Source organism: Neomonachus schauinslandi, chromosome 1, assembly GCF_002201575.2.
Source record: "Neomonachus schauinslandi chromosome 1, ASM220157v2, whole genome shotgun sequence".
In the NCBI taxonomy this organism is placed as follows: Eukaryota; Metazoa; Chordata; class Mammalia; order Carnivora; family Phocidae; genus Neomonachus; species Neomonachus schauinslandi.
The window spans coordinates 46574917-46589834 of NC_058403.1; the positions used below are offsets into that span (position 1 = coordinate 46574917).

General features: G+C 37.1%; 1 protein-coding gene across 3 annotated transcripts in view; it reads left to right on the plus strand.

The window, feature by feature from the left end:
* The window catches only part of TBC1D23 (TBC1 domain family member 23), a 56084-nt gene that overhangs the window by 7015 nt on the left and 34151 nt on the right, over positions 1–14918 (plus strand). The gene's annotated exons all lie outside the window — the stretch shown is intronic.

The following is a 14918-nucleotide window of genomic DNA, read 5'->3' on the forward strand; positions in this document are numbered from 1 at the left end:
AAGCCCTGTGTTGGGCTCTACGCTGAGTGTGGAGCCTACTTAAAAAAACTAAAAATAAATAAAAATTAAAATGTGCTAGTCTATACTCAATCTTGTGTTTTGAAAGGCACACTATTCTAACATATGCATTGTTGAACATATGTATCTGTGGCACCTATAAAACTGTAAGGATATGCATAAGCTGTGTACCACATTGTCTTATATACACAAAAAGGGACAATTCATGATTGATACGGTGGGATGTGATACAGAGCATTATATACTATAGCTTTAAAGCTCTTTAGTTTTCATAATGTATTCTTATACCCTTGCCAAAAATAAATAGATTAGTTTTTGATCTTGAGATATTATGCTTATATATTCACATTTAGATAATATGTACATATCTGATATTATGTGTTTAAATGTATTTGTATAATTATGTTAAGTACGTTATGTAAATATATTACATGTACCTATATCATATATAAAATAGAATTATTATTTACAGTCTGTGAGAACATAGTAGTGATATTTAATTAGAAAATAGAAGTAATTATACAGTTTAGTAACTTCATCAGCTCAGTAATTTTTCTCTTGTTTTATTCAAGGATATTGGAGAAACAAGAAACTTTTTTTTTTCTTTTTAAAGATTTTATTTAATTATTTCAGAGAGAGGGAGTACACAAGGGGGGGGTTAGGAGCAGAGGGAGAGGGAGAAGCAGATGACCCCCCCTCCCCTGCTGAGCAGGAAGCCTGACACAGGGCTTGATCCCAGGACCCTGGGATCAGTATCTGAGCTGAAGGCAGATGCTCAACCAACTGAGCCACCCAGGTGCCCCAAGAAACTTGGTTTTAAAATAGCTCTCTTGTGGTTACTTTCCCCTTTCAGGAGTTTCTAACGTTTGTTTTGAAGTATAAAAGTGATCCATAGAAGAATGTATTTATCTCATATAGCTGTGCAATTAAATACTAGCAATTCTTGAGCTTTATATTGTAGATTCTATTTAGGTTTAACCACTGACACAAAGGTAAATGAGATTCTCTTTAATCAAATTATCATTGATGATTGCAATGCAAGTTAAAAAAAAATCTATTGTGTATTTCTTTGCCATACTAATCTCCATTGGTAAAGTACCCTTGGAAAGACGTGCAGTGTTGTCACCTCATTTGTAGTAGTGTTCCTTTATTTTCTAAAATGATGGTTTCAAGGAAAGGAATATTGGTAGTGTTTCTTTTCTCATTACATCTTGGATAAGTTTGAAATTTGTGACAGAAATAAGTAATGTGCTGTTTTATGTTGACTTGTGGTGTTTTCATCCTATTCATTCCCTTGGGAAAAGGACATACTCTCTTTTCCAAATAAACTACTGCTTTGGTGGGGTGGGGGAAACCTGGTGCATTTCTTTGTGCATTGAAAGTGCTGGAAAGTCGGGGTGCCTGGGTGGCTCAGTTGGTTGAGCGCCTGGCTCTTGATTTCAGCTCAAGTCATGATCTCAGGTTTCTGAGATGGAGCCCCACATCCATTGAGTTCTGGGCTCAGCAGTGAGTCTGTTTCTCACCCCCCCCCCCATACACCTGCACTCTCTCTCTCTCTCTCTCTCTCAAAAATAAATAAATAAATATTCAAAAAAGGAGCACTGGAAAGTCACCTCTTATGTATAGAAAAGAACAGTATATTAGGGATTTTTTATTTTGAGGAAGCATGAAAGAGGAAAGGCTTTGGAGTACTCTCTAAAGTCAACTTCCCATTAGTAAAGAAAATATTCTTCCATTATGCAAGCAAAGGCTTACGGCAAATGCATTGCAACATTATACATAGAGTAAAAGTTATGAGAAGCTGCTTAAGCTGCTTTTTTTTTTCTTTTGCTTAGGCAAAAATTCCTGAGTTTTTTCTTAGCAGAAGGGGCACACCCCATTGGTACCATTGGTGCAATTTGATCTACATGGATTATGGATCAAAAATAAGTCTGAAGATTTAAAGCATCTGTTCCATTTGTAGTTAATTTTAGTAGTTTACAGAGCAGCGTTCTGTGATCTCTGTCTCCTTTGCCTTTTGCACAGTGCTGAAATACTGTAGATAACATGTTCGGCTTGTCAAGCATAGAGGACTAGATTTACACCTTCTTTACTTGGCACAAGATCCTGCTTAAATATAAATTCTGGAGAGGGTTATATTATTTGGTAAGGGAATCTCCCAAAGCTGCTTTTGTGGATCTGATCCTGATACAAAATTTCACTAATTTTTTTCTAAACCCGGTGAATGGGATTTTTTTTTCTCTTGGCATTCAAATATACAACTTATTAAAATGCTGTAATAAGTGTGTCTGCTTCTGACAAAAATCCAGATAACATCAAGATTTCATAATTACCATATTTTGTTCTCATAGACTGTAAGGTATCATGGTCATTTCTTAATATGTCTCATACTGTTTGCTGTTAGAAAGTTTTGATGGAGGCGCCTGGGTGGCTCAGTCGTTAAGCGTCTGCCTTAGACTCAGGTCATGATCCCAGGGTCCTGGGATCAAGCCCCGCATCAGGCTCCCTGCTTGGCAGGGAGCCTGCTTCTCCCTCTCTCACTCCCCCTGCTTGTGTTCCCTCTCTCATTGTCTCTCTCTCTTTCTCTGTCAAATAAATTTAAAAAGTCTTAAAAAAAAAAAGTTTTGATGGTTTGAGGGGCACCTGGATGGCTTAGTTGGGTAAGCGTCTGATGCTTGATTTTGGCTCAGGTCGTGATTTCAGGTTTGTGAGATGGAGCCCCACGTCAGGCTCCACATTGGGTGTGGAGTCTGTTTGAGATTCTCTCTCTCCCTCTTCCTCTGCCTCCCCCCACCCCACTCTCCAGCTTGCTCACTCTCTAAATAAATAAATTAAATAAATAAATAAATAAATAAAAATAAAAAACCTTTCTTAAAAAAAAGTTTTGATGGTTTGAGATTGGTATTTAAAAATAAGTTATACATGGGCTCCTGGGTGGCTCAGTTGGTAGAGAATGGGACTCTTGATCTTGGGGTCATGAGTTCAAGCCCCGCATAGAGCTTACTTAAAAAATATATAAATAAATAAAATAAAAATAAGTTACACAGTACATATAATGGTCATTGAACTTCATCCATATCTACTGTAGGAGTGAATGTGTAACAAAGTTGTCTTATTTTCATTTCTACCAAATATCACACAAAATATTCAGGAACTAATTAAGGAGTATTGGTGTGGTAGTAATTTGTAACCAGTTTGCTAACAATAGTAGCAAAATAAGTTCAGACAAAGCTTTTGATGCTGATGTGTCAGGACCTGGGCATTAAGAAATAACCAGAAATAAGGTGGCACAAAGTAAGTCATGAAACCACAACTTCACATGTGCAACTTGACACTGTTACACAATCTGGGGCTGGTGCTTAGAACTAGTTAGCTGGTCATTTTTGAGTTTTAAGTAATTGATCAGAGGCTTATGCCTGGATGTAATATATATGTAGGCAAGCTGGCCTGTCATGGTTTAATCTGTGCTCATAGTGATTTACATTCCAGACAAATCCAAACAGACTGCACTTCAGAAGGAGCTGTTCCCAACTTTTTTGAGTGGGTTTCAGATAATAGGACTCAAGATAAAACTTGGAACCGCCAGCTAGATCTCCAGTACCTCGCACAGGGGCTAGCAGGTAGTTGTGCTCAATATATATTTATTGAAGGTTTGAATGAAAGAGTACTTTTGGCAGGGAAAGAAAATTCAGAACAAGGGTTAAAGAGAGGTATAGGAAAGTAACGGAGGGCATCTGGGTGGCTCAGTCGTTGAGCGTCTGCCTTCGGCTCAGGTCATGATCCCAGGGTACTGGGATCGAGCCCCATATCGGGCTCCCTGCTCCGCGGGAAGCCTGCTTCTCTCTCTCCCACTCCCCCTGCTTGTGTTCCCTCTCTCGATGTGTCTCTGTCAAATAAATAAATAAAATCTTTTTTTAAAAAAAAAAAAAAGGAAAGTAACGGAAACTTAAGGAGAGTGTTTTAAGAAGAGAATCGTACTTTGCAGCATATGTAAAGAGGACAAGGACTGAGATAGATGATTAATGACTTTCTGGAGCAGTTCAGGAAAAGGATGGAGGGTTTGAGTGAATGAGGAGAGTAAGTAGAGATGAGTGGTGATTACTGTTTGCAAGGAGTTGAACTGGAAAAGGAGGGGGAGAGAGTACTTTGAATGGGAGTAGGTCATGTATAGGACCTATTTAAATAAGCAAATGTGGAAATATTTGAGGGAACAGTAACCACAGGCTATATTGTTCTTTATATTTTTGAATGCTGTAAGTTCTGAGTCCATTTTATCTTTTGGCTCTGTTTAATACTGCTAGCAGACTCAGAAGTTTGAGTAATATCCTATACAGTAAAAATAACATGTTTAAGATGTTTACATAGCAGGGATATTTTATTGGGCTTTTATTGATTTCCTTAATAGTGCAGCTTTTAAATTTTTATTTTTATCAAACAATAATATATCTTAGATCCCAATCACTTTAAGATACAAAATTGATTTTTAAAAATTGGGAAAAAATTGGTAATTGGTTTTTGTCTATAGTTTCTCTGTACTCTTTGGAGTTTAGGTGATTAACGTATATTCTAGGTCCCATGTGGTCTTTTTTTTTTTCTTTTGTAATGGATTAGATTTTTTTTAATTTAAATTCAACTAGCCAACAATAGTACATCATTAGTTTCAGATCTAGTGTTCAGTGATTCATCAGTTGCGTATAACACCCAGGGCTCATCACATCACGTGCCTTCCTTAATGCCCATCACCCAATTACTCTATCCCCCGACTCACCACCACTCCAGCAACCCTCAGTTTGTTTCCTGTAGAGAGTCTCTCATGGTTTTTCTCCCTCTCTGATTTCTTCCCATTCAGTTTTCCCTCCCTTCCCCTATGATCCTCTGCACTATTTCTTATATTCCACATATGAGTGAAACCATATGATAATTGTCTTTCTCTGATTGACTTATTTCACTCAGCAGAATACTCTCTGGTTCCATCCATGTCGATGTAAATGCTAAGTATCCATCCTTCCTGATGGCTGAGTAATATTCCATTGTGTGTGTGTGTGTGTGTGTGTGTATATATATATATATATATATATATATATATATACACCACATCTTCTTTATCTGTTCATCTGTTGATGGACATCTCTGCTCTTTCCACAGTCTGGCTATTGTGGACATTGCTGCTATGAACGTTGGGGTGCAGGTGCCGTTTGGATCACTACCTTTGTATCTTTGGGGTAAATACCTAGTAGTGTAATTCCTGGGTCATAGGGTAGCTCTATTTTTAACTTTTTGAGGAATCTCCATACTGTTTTCCAGAGTGGCTGCACCAGCTTGCATTCCCACCAGCAGCGTAGAGGGTTCCTCTTTCTCCACATCCTCGCCAACATTTGTTGTTCCCCGTCTTGTTAATTTTAACCATTCTGACTGGTGTGAGGTGGTATCTCATTGAGGTTTTGATTTGTATTTCCTTGATGCCAAGTGATGTAGAGCATTTCTTTAATGTGTCTGTTGGCCATTTGTATGTCTTCTTTGGAGAAACATCTGTTGGTGTCTTCTGCCTATTTCTTTTTGTTGTTGTTCTTTTAAGATTTTATTTATTTGAGAGAGGGAACACAAGCAGGGGAAGTGGGAGAGGGAGAAGCAGGCTTCCTGCGGAGCAGGGAGCCTGATGTGGGGCTTGATCGCAGGACCCTGGGATCACGACCTGAGCCGAAGGCAGGTGCTTAATGACTGAGCCACCCGGACGACCCATTTTCTGCCTATTTCTTGACTGGATTCCTTGTTTTTTGGGTGTTGAGTTTGATAAGTTCTTTATAGATTTTGGATACTAGACTTTTATCTGAAATATTATTTGCAAATATATTCTCCCATTCTGTAGGTTGCCTTTTAGTTTTGTTGACTGTTTCCTTTGTTGTGCAGAAGCTTTTTATCTTGATGAAGTCCCAGTAGTTCATTTTTGCTTTTGTTTCCCTTGGCTTTGGAGACGTGTCTAGGAAGCAGTTGCTGTGGCCAAGGTTGAAGAGGTTGCTGCCTGTATTCTCGTCTATGATTTTGATGGATTCCTGTCTCACATTTAGGTCTTTCAAAAAGGATTAGAATTTAAGAATTTGGTTTGATTTGATTTACTTGGTAGACTGAAAGGCTTCGTGAATTAAAAAAATTTTTTCCATTCAGAGGACATCCTACCTAAAGTTAGAAATTTATCTCAATTTGCTGAGGTGACAAGAATGTTATTCTGAAGTTGAATAGGCTATGAGAAATCATACAGACTATCCAGTAAGTTGCTAGGAATGATTACTAATTGCTTAATTCTAGGGCTATTTCATTATTTTGTATGAATGCTTTCTATTTCTTTAAAAAACATTTATTGAGTGCTAATTTTGCCTTTAAATATTTATTCTTAACTAAATGAAGAGTGACTTAGTGTTTCCACATATGTGTGTTCTCTTTTCTGTGTTTTATTATTATCTCATTTGTCTCAGGATTTCTGTTACGTGTACCCATAAATGGTTCATGTGAACAACTTACTGTCTGACAACTACAGTGAAGGCTTCAGTGCCTATGGAGTCTATCCAGAAAGAGAGTTGAAAAGGACAGATTCAGGCAAGCTGTAGGCATTAAGATGGAATGGAAAGAGGAGTGGGAGGGATACTTTGGTAGAACAGAAGATAATTCATATGCTGTATGAATACTTTTCACCTCTTGATTCATGGTACTGGGACTATCCAGTACTATCCCCATTTTATAGGTGAAGAATAAGTTTGTATTCTAGGTCATGCAGCTGTTAAGTGTATAGAGTCTGATGTCACATTTTCTGATTTTAAATTTTATATTATTTTCTCTGTAATATGTTGCCTCAAAGCCTTTATATCCTCAGTTCCTTGGTGGTCTTGCTATTGAGCTGCCATGTCAACAGTGTAGGAGTTTGTTCCTTTCCCACAATGGTAGTTAAATGAACTGGTATTAGCTCGAGGAATTAAAGAGGCAAGGCAGGCTCTTACCCTTTAACCTAAGGTGTGGCTTGAACCCTTCATATGATACACTCCTTCATTGAAATGGTAAATGAGAGTTTGACACAGTAGATTTCATTTGAAAGCCCTGAATTAAAGTATTCCTAAACTTTTTCTGATACAGTTACTTCTTTTATAACATTTTTATTGACATATAATTTATGTACCATAAAATTCACCCATCTGAAGTATACATATAGTTCAGTGGTTTCACTATATTCAAAGTGTCAGGCAGTCATCACCATGATTTAAGTTTAGACTATTTTTATTACCCCCCAAAGAAACCCCCTACCCATTAGCAGTCACTCTCATTCCTTGTCACTCCAGACCCCTGACAACCACTGATTCTGTCTCTGTACATTTGTCTACTTTAGACATTTCATGTGAGTGGAGTCATACAATATGTGGCCCTTGTGTCTGGTTTCTTTCACTTAGCATACTGTTTTCAGGGTTTATCAACATGTTACATGTATCAATACTTCATTCCTTTTTATTGCTGAGTAATATTCCATTGTATGAATATGTTACATTTTATTTATTCATCAGGTGATGGACTTTTGGATTCCTTCTACTTTTTAGCTATTATAAATAATACTATCATAAGCACTGATGTACAAGTTTTTTGTTGTCTTTTTTATGAGGTAAAATATACATAACATTAAGTTTTACCATTTTAATAGGTATGATTCGGTGACATTAAGTACATTCACAATTATGTACAAACATCCCTCACCACTATCCATTTCCAGAATTTTTCATGATCCCAAACAGACGCTTTATAACTAGTAAACAGTAACTTCCCATTCACCTCTTTTACCTGTAGCCCCTGGTAACTTCTGTTTTCTATCTCTGTCATACAGTATTTACTCATTTGTGGCTGGTTTATTTCACTTATCACTTGTCTTCAGAGTTCATCCATGTTGTACCATTGTCAGAATTTCCTTCCTTTTTAAGGCTGAGTAATATTTCATTGTACATATATACCGCATTTTGTTTACCCATCCATTGATGGACATTTGGGTTGTTTCCACTTTTTGGCTATTGTGAATAATGCTGCTATGAATGTGGATGTAGAAATAACTGTTTGAGTCCTTGTTTTTAGTTCTTTTGGATATATACCCAGAAGTGGAATTGCTAGATTATATGGTAACTCTCTATAACTTTTAAGTAACTGCCAAACTTTTCCACAGTGGCTATGCCATTTTATATTCCCACCAGCAGTGCACAAGGATTGTAATTTCTCCACATTCTTGTCCTTTTTTTGATACTGGCCATCTTAATGGGTATGAAATTTAGTGTGTCTTTTTGATATTAGCCATTCTTGTGAATGTAAAATGGTATCTCATTGTGGTTTTGATATAAACTTCCCTAATGGCTAATGATGTTGAATGTCTTTTCATGACTTACTGGTCATTTGTATATCTTTTCTGAAGAAAGAAGAGTTGTCAGATGCCTTGGAAAGGTTAAATTAAGGTAAAGATTTGGATATTGGGCAGGAAGTGGGGAGCATAGGGAGAGTGGCCCTGTGGAGTGGTAGGGGTGAAAGAGGGAGGAGAAATGACACCGGGAGAGTAAAAGAGGGAATTGAGGAGAAGATGAGGGAGAAAATAGTGACATACAATGTTGAGAATTCTTTCAGAAAGCTTGCTGTGAAAGGAACAACCAAGAGTTTGGTAACTAGATGGAAAGGAAAGTTTGGAGGAGCTTTTGTAGTGGTGTTGATGTTGTTGTTTTTTTTTTTTAAAGATTTTTATTTATTTATTTGACAGAGACAGAGATAGCGAGAGCAGGAACACAAGCAGGGGGAGTGGGAGAGGGAGAAGCAGGCTTCCTGCCGAGCAGGGAGCCCGATGTGGGACTCGATCCCAGGACCCTGGGATCATGACGTGAACCAAAGGCAGACGCTTGACGACTGAGCCACCCAGGCGCCCGATGTTGTTTCTAATGCGGATATTGAGCTTACTGGAAAAAGAGAAAGTGGAAGATAGGAGAGAGGGGATAATTGGTGGCACATGGCCTCAGAGGAGTTCAGGGGAAGAGAGGAGACCCAGGTGAAGTTACCAGTGTTAAGGCTAGGGCAAGGATACGTAGATGTCTGTGCATAGAGGAAAGACAGAAATGATGTCTGGAGGTGATGGTTCGTTGCTTCTTTGTTTTTGGAGAGGGGCTGAGATCAAAGGGAAGAGAAGCCTGCTGGCCTATGTTTTTTCTTTCAAGTCAGATGAGATAAAGTGGCTATATAGGTTCTGAAGAAAGTGGTGAATAGGAAATTTTCAGCCAGCGTTGATGGCAAGCAGGTAGAGAAGATGGTGAATTTATGATAGCATCATAAAATTGTCTTAATTTATTTTCCCGTGAAGTCTTTATTGAGCAGAGTGTAGGAACAAAAGAAGGCAGAATTGGTTAGATTAACCAACCCAATGCTGAGAATATGTAGCTTTCTGAATGAGGCAGGAGGACAGAGGAGTGACATTTAGGGTGTTAAGAATGTGCTTAAGGTCTTAGCCCATCCATGGAGTTACGACAGAGGACAAGAAGTGAAACATCCTTCTTGTTACTTTCTTCCTGCAAATATTTGTTCATTTTAGACTACAATAATACCTCTCCAAAAAAAAAAAAAAAAAAAAAAGACATTAAAACTGTCCTGTAGGGGCGCCTGGGTGGCTCAGGTCATGACCCCGGGGTCCTGGAATCGGCTCCGTGTAGGGCTCCCTGCGCAGCCGGAAGCCTGCTTCTCCCTCTCCCACTCCCCCTGCTTGTGTTCCCTCTCTCGCTGTGTCTCTCTCTGTCAAATAAATAAAATCTTAAAAAAAAAAACAAAACTGTCCTGTAAGCACTCTACTTGAGTAAACATTTTTTAATAGCTTCCCAGTGTGTGTGGGAAAGAGTGGGTGGGGAGTGGGAATAGTGTATTATTTCTCTAACACATATATGCTGTATGTTAGTTTTAAAACTGCCCATTTTTTAAAACTTACTATATTTCATTAATATGATAAATATTTTCTGTGTCATTAATTGTCTTTCAGCATTTTAAATTGTTGCCTGGTATTCCATCTACTAATTTAAATCAGTTACTCATTTTAAGACAGCTACATTGTAGTTTTCATAGTCATAATAAGCACTACTTTGAACATGCTTTTAGCTGAATCATTTTACTCATTCGCAATTGTTGCTGACTGAAAGGAAATAAATGTTAAAAAGGAATCCATAAATATTTAAATTGTTCAAGCAGTACATACAAATATAAGACGTAAATATACTCAAGCTTTACTGACTGGTGCTACATGCAAAGTAAATGTTCTTCTCATCTCATTTCTCTGAAGTAGCCACCTTTCACAATTTTGGGTTTTGTTTTAATGGATACTGACATACCTCTGACCCACTTCTAGTCCCTGGCAACTACCATTTTCTTTCTGTCTCTGTGAATTTGACTATTCTAGGTACCTCAAATAAGTATAGTTGTACAGTATTTGTCTTTTTGTGATTGGCTTATTTCACGTAGCATAATGTCCTCAAGATCCATTCATGTTGTAAATGTGTCAGTGCCTTTCCTTTCTAGGGCTGAATGATATTCTATTTTGTGTGTATATACCCCATTTCATTTATCCATTTATCCACTGAAGTATATTTGGGTTGCTTCCACCTTTGGCTATTGTGAATAATGCTGTTATTAACATGGGTGTACAAATACCTGTTCAATGTTCAAGTTCCTGCTTTCACTTCTTTTGGATATAGAATCAGAAGTGGAATTGCTGGATCATATGGTAATTCTGTATTTTAATTTTTTGAAGAATAGCCATACCGTTTTCCATAGTGGCTACACCATTTTACATTCCCACCAACAGTGCACAGGGTTCTAATTTCTCTACATCCTCGCCAACACTTATTTTCTGTTTGTTTGTTTTTTTATAATAGCCATCCTAAATAGGTGTGGTTTTAAAAGACTTGCTTTTTAAATTCTTCCAGACCTTCTTAAGAATAGTTAATAAATAATATATATGCATCATACACTTAACCAGTTGAACTATTGATATTTATGTTTAAAATTGAGACAGTCATACAGCCAAAAAGTTAAAAACAACTCTAATGTCCATTAACTGATGAATAGATAAAATGTAGTATAGGGGTGCCTGGGTGGCTCAGTCAGTTAAATGTCCAACTCTTGAGTTTGGCTCAGGTCTTGATATCAGGGTCCTGAGATCAAGCCCCAAGCTAGGTGTGGAGCCTGTTTGGGATTCTGTCTCCCTCTCCCTCTGTCCTCCCCCTACTACCCCTTATTGTGCGTGCTCAGGCTTGTGTGTGCTTGCACTTTGTCTCTCTCTCTCTCTCAAAAAAAATAATAAAATGTAGTATATACATGCAGTGCAATATTATTTAGCAATAAAAATCATGTACTGATACATGCTACAAAATAGATAGACTTTGAAAACATTATGCTGAGTGAAAGAAACCAGACACAAAGACCACATAAATAAGATTCCATATATAAGATGTCCAGAATTGGGGCACTGGCTCACTCAATTGGGAGAGCATAGCATGTGACTCTTGATTTTGGGGTTGTGAATTCGAGCCCTATGTTGGGTGTCGAGATTACTTAAAAATGAATAAACTTTAAAAAATAAAATAAAATGTCCAGAATAGGTAAATGTGTAGAGACAGAAAGTAAGTCAGTGGTTGTCAGAGGCTGGGAGCCAGGTGAGGAGGAGTGGAGAATGGTTGATGATAATGGATATGGAGTTTGAGTGCAGAAAGGTATACGTTAAAAAAAGAAGAGAGAGATGAACTAAATCTTGTTTTCATCTTGTGTTTGGAATATATACAATTAAAGTTTCCATCAGTTTTTTAAATTATAGGGAAAAGAAGTTTTTAGAACATGGTTGGGGAAAAACAATTTAGAAAATAGTGTAGGGGCACCTAGGTGGCTCAGTTAGTTAAGGGTCTGACTTCAGCTCAGGCCAAGACCTCAGGATCCTCAGATCAAGCCCTGCATCAGGCTCCCCATTAAACGGGACCTTACTTCTCCCTCTTCCTCTGCCCCTCCCCCTGCTTGTGCTCTCTCTGTCTCTATCACAAATAAATAAATGAAATCTTAAAAAAAAAAAGTGTAATATATAGTCCCCCCCAACCCCCGTGGCAGATTTTCTATGACTTTTTAACTTTTAGGAACACAACATATATAATCTAGTTGCTTTTAAAAATTATAATTTCAAATGGATTCATTGTATGGCTTACTCATAAAATAATTATGTACAGAATTTCAAATTGAATTTATTAATCCTAGAAGCATTTAGAAATCCATATTTAATTTGGTAGTGCTTGAAAATTCATGTCCCCCTCTCCCACCACCATGCCCTCTTAACTTGCATTGTGCAAATGCTTCCGTATGCTAGAAGTTACCATTTGGTTGAAGAAGAAAAATCTTACTTAGTTGGTAGCTTGAATAAGCATTAAATTAACTTCATATGAATGTAGTTACGTTGTTTGCCTTGCTATAATTCTAAAACAACTTGGGTTACAATGCTTAGATTAGGTGATTTTTCCACAGAATATCAGGTGAGGGGATATTCTATTATGTTTTATTTAGGTTTTGAAAATATGTTATTGATGACTCATCAGCAGTAATCTCTAGTATACTCTAGTATTATACTAATAAATATGGTGTCAGTGTCACAGAACTGGGAAGAGACGCATTTCTATTACTCTGCAACCCCAAAGCTTTGAATTTATTTTGCCATGAACCTTCTGAGCAAAGTAGACAATTATTTTTCAGACTTAACTAGGATAAATGGACAAGGCCTGTACTTTTCTATTTTAGGACCTGCCTGAATGTGTAGTACATTTCTACCAACCTTTAGCTTGTGAGGTCAGTAAGAAGCTACCATCATCAAAGAAGATTTAAAAAACCACAAAACACCCAATCATACTCCACCAGACATGCATCTCGCTTTTGAATGTAGGTATTGCTTATTCAGAAGTAGAAGGAAACTTGGTTTAGGGGAAGGAAAATTCTATTTGAGAGCTAAGTGCCATAGAGTTCCTGTGTCTTGATAGGAACTTGAGCCTCACATGAATTATTTAACTTCACTATTTTCAACTCTTCCTAATTTTACAAGTGCATTTGTAATGTTGAAGGTCTGATAACTGAACTTTTGAATACCTTGTTGAGAAGATAATGTTACTTTTAATTATTTAGTTTGTGAGAAATTCCTTTTAGTACTTAAGTTGGAGCATTTTCTGGTTTCTTGCTCATGGTTGTACTGCTGGAGACAACGTTTATGGTTCCCTGGGGGCAGTATCAAAGAATCCAACAGCAGCTGTATCAACAGGGATGTGCTTGTACATTATTATGATTTAAAAAGTATGTTGAGGGTTGGGCATTTTGCCCCAAAATACTGACTTTTTTGTCTGGAATAGTAAGGGATTTGGCAAGGTTACTTCAAAAAGAAACCCAGGATTTTTGCACTGAAAAATGGAAAAATTCTAGTTCTTCATTTATTTGGTAGAAGAATTCCATCTTATGCAATGGTGTTTTCAGTTCATTTCCATACTTAATCATTAAAAATATGGCATTTGTTCATCAAAGATCACATTAAATTTTGCTTCACGGTCACAAACAATTTTCAAATTCTAACAGGTGCTCTCGTACATTTTGGCCAGAAGATAATAGATATAAACCCCATTCTTTATCAACTTATAGTCCTGAACCATTTCTCAATGGTTTCCCTCACTTTCTCCTCCAACACTTTGGTGACCATAGAGCAAAAGAACAAGATGTTTCTTGTGTGGTTACTAGTTATCTTCTTGTTCTTACGAATTTGTAGTAGTTTTGTTAAGAAATCTCTCAAATTTGATCACTACATTTGTGTTGAATATGATCCCAAATGATTACATTTTCATTTAATTCCTTCCTCTTAAGAGGGCAACACTTTAGTAAATTTATACATTTAGGGGCACCTGGGTGGCTCAGTCGGTTAAGTGTCTGCGTTCGGCTCAGGTCATGATTCCAGGGTCCTGGGATGGAGCCCCATGTTGGGCTTCCTGCTCAGCGGGGAGCCTGCTTCTCCCTCTCCCTCTGCCTGTCGCTCCCCCCTGCTTGTGTTCCCTCTCTCTTTCAAATAAATAAAATCTTAAAAAAAATTTATACATTTAAACTAATATTTTTGGAATCTTATCATTAAGGGAGATTAACCTTGTCTTATTGAGAGAATGTGGAATGGGAGTAAATTATTTTTCTCAAAACCACCTATACACACAAAAATGTGACAAAATCTTGGTTTCCTGATTGTAGTGGGAGACTGCCTTTTGGGCTGCTTTAAAGAATTTTAGAAATTGTCTGGCTGAGTTGTAGATTTTTATTTGTATAGATTTTTTTATGTATTGTATATTAAAATAATAAAGAGTGAAACTTCAGCTTTTGAGAATTCTGGGGGAATTTGTTATTTTAAGTGGTTATTTTGTGGCTAAAAATCAATTCATAACATTTGTGAGAGTTTTTTAAAATATATTCTTCTTAACTATATACAAACAAAATTTATTTCGTGTTTAATTTTCTCTCTAAACATAGTAGACTGAGCATAACTGCTTGATGATTGTATTGTTTTGCTTTATAATACAGTGATGCCATTAGAGCTTTTTTGTTCCTCTAACATTAGTTGGACACTGTAAGCCAGGCACTGCCCTAGGCATGATATCTGTATAAGTTATGTACTAACTATTGCCATACTGCAGTGCTTTGAATTCTTGGCTGGATTTCATGATTTCTCCTCCTTGCCACCATTGAACATAATATTAAGAACATAAATTCTGGAACCCAACTGTTAAAGTTTGAATCTTGGCTCTAGTACTTACTTGATAAGTGATCATAAGCTGTATAACTCCTCTTTGCCTCAACTTTTACATATG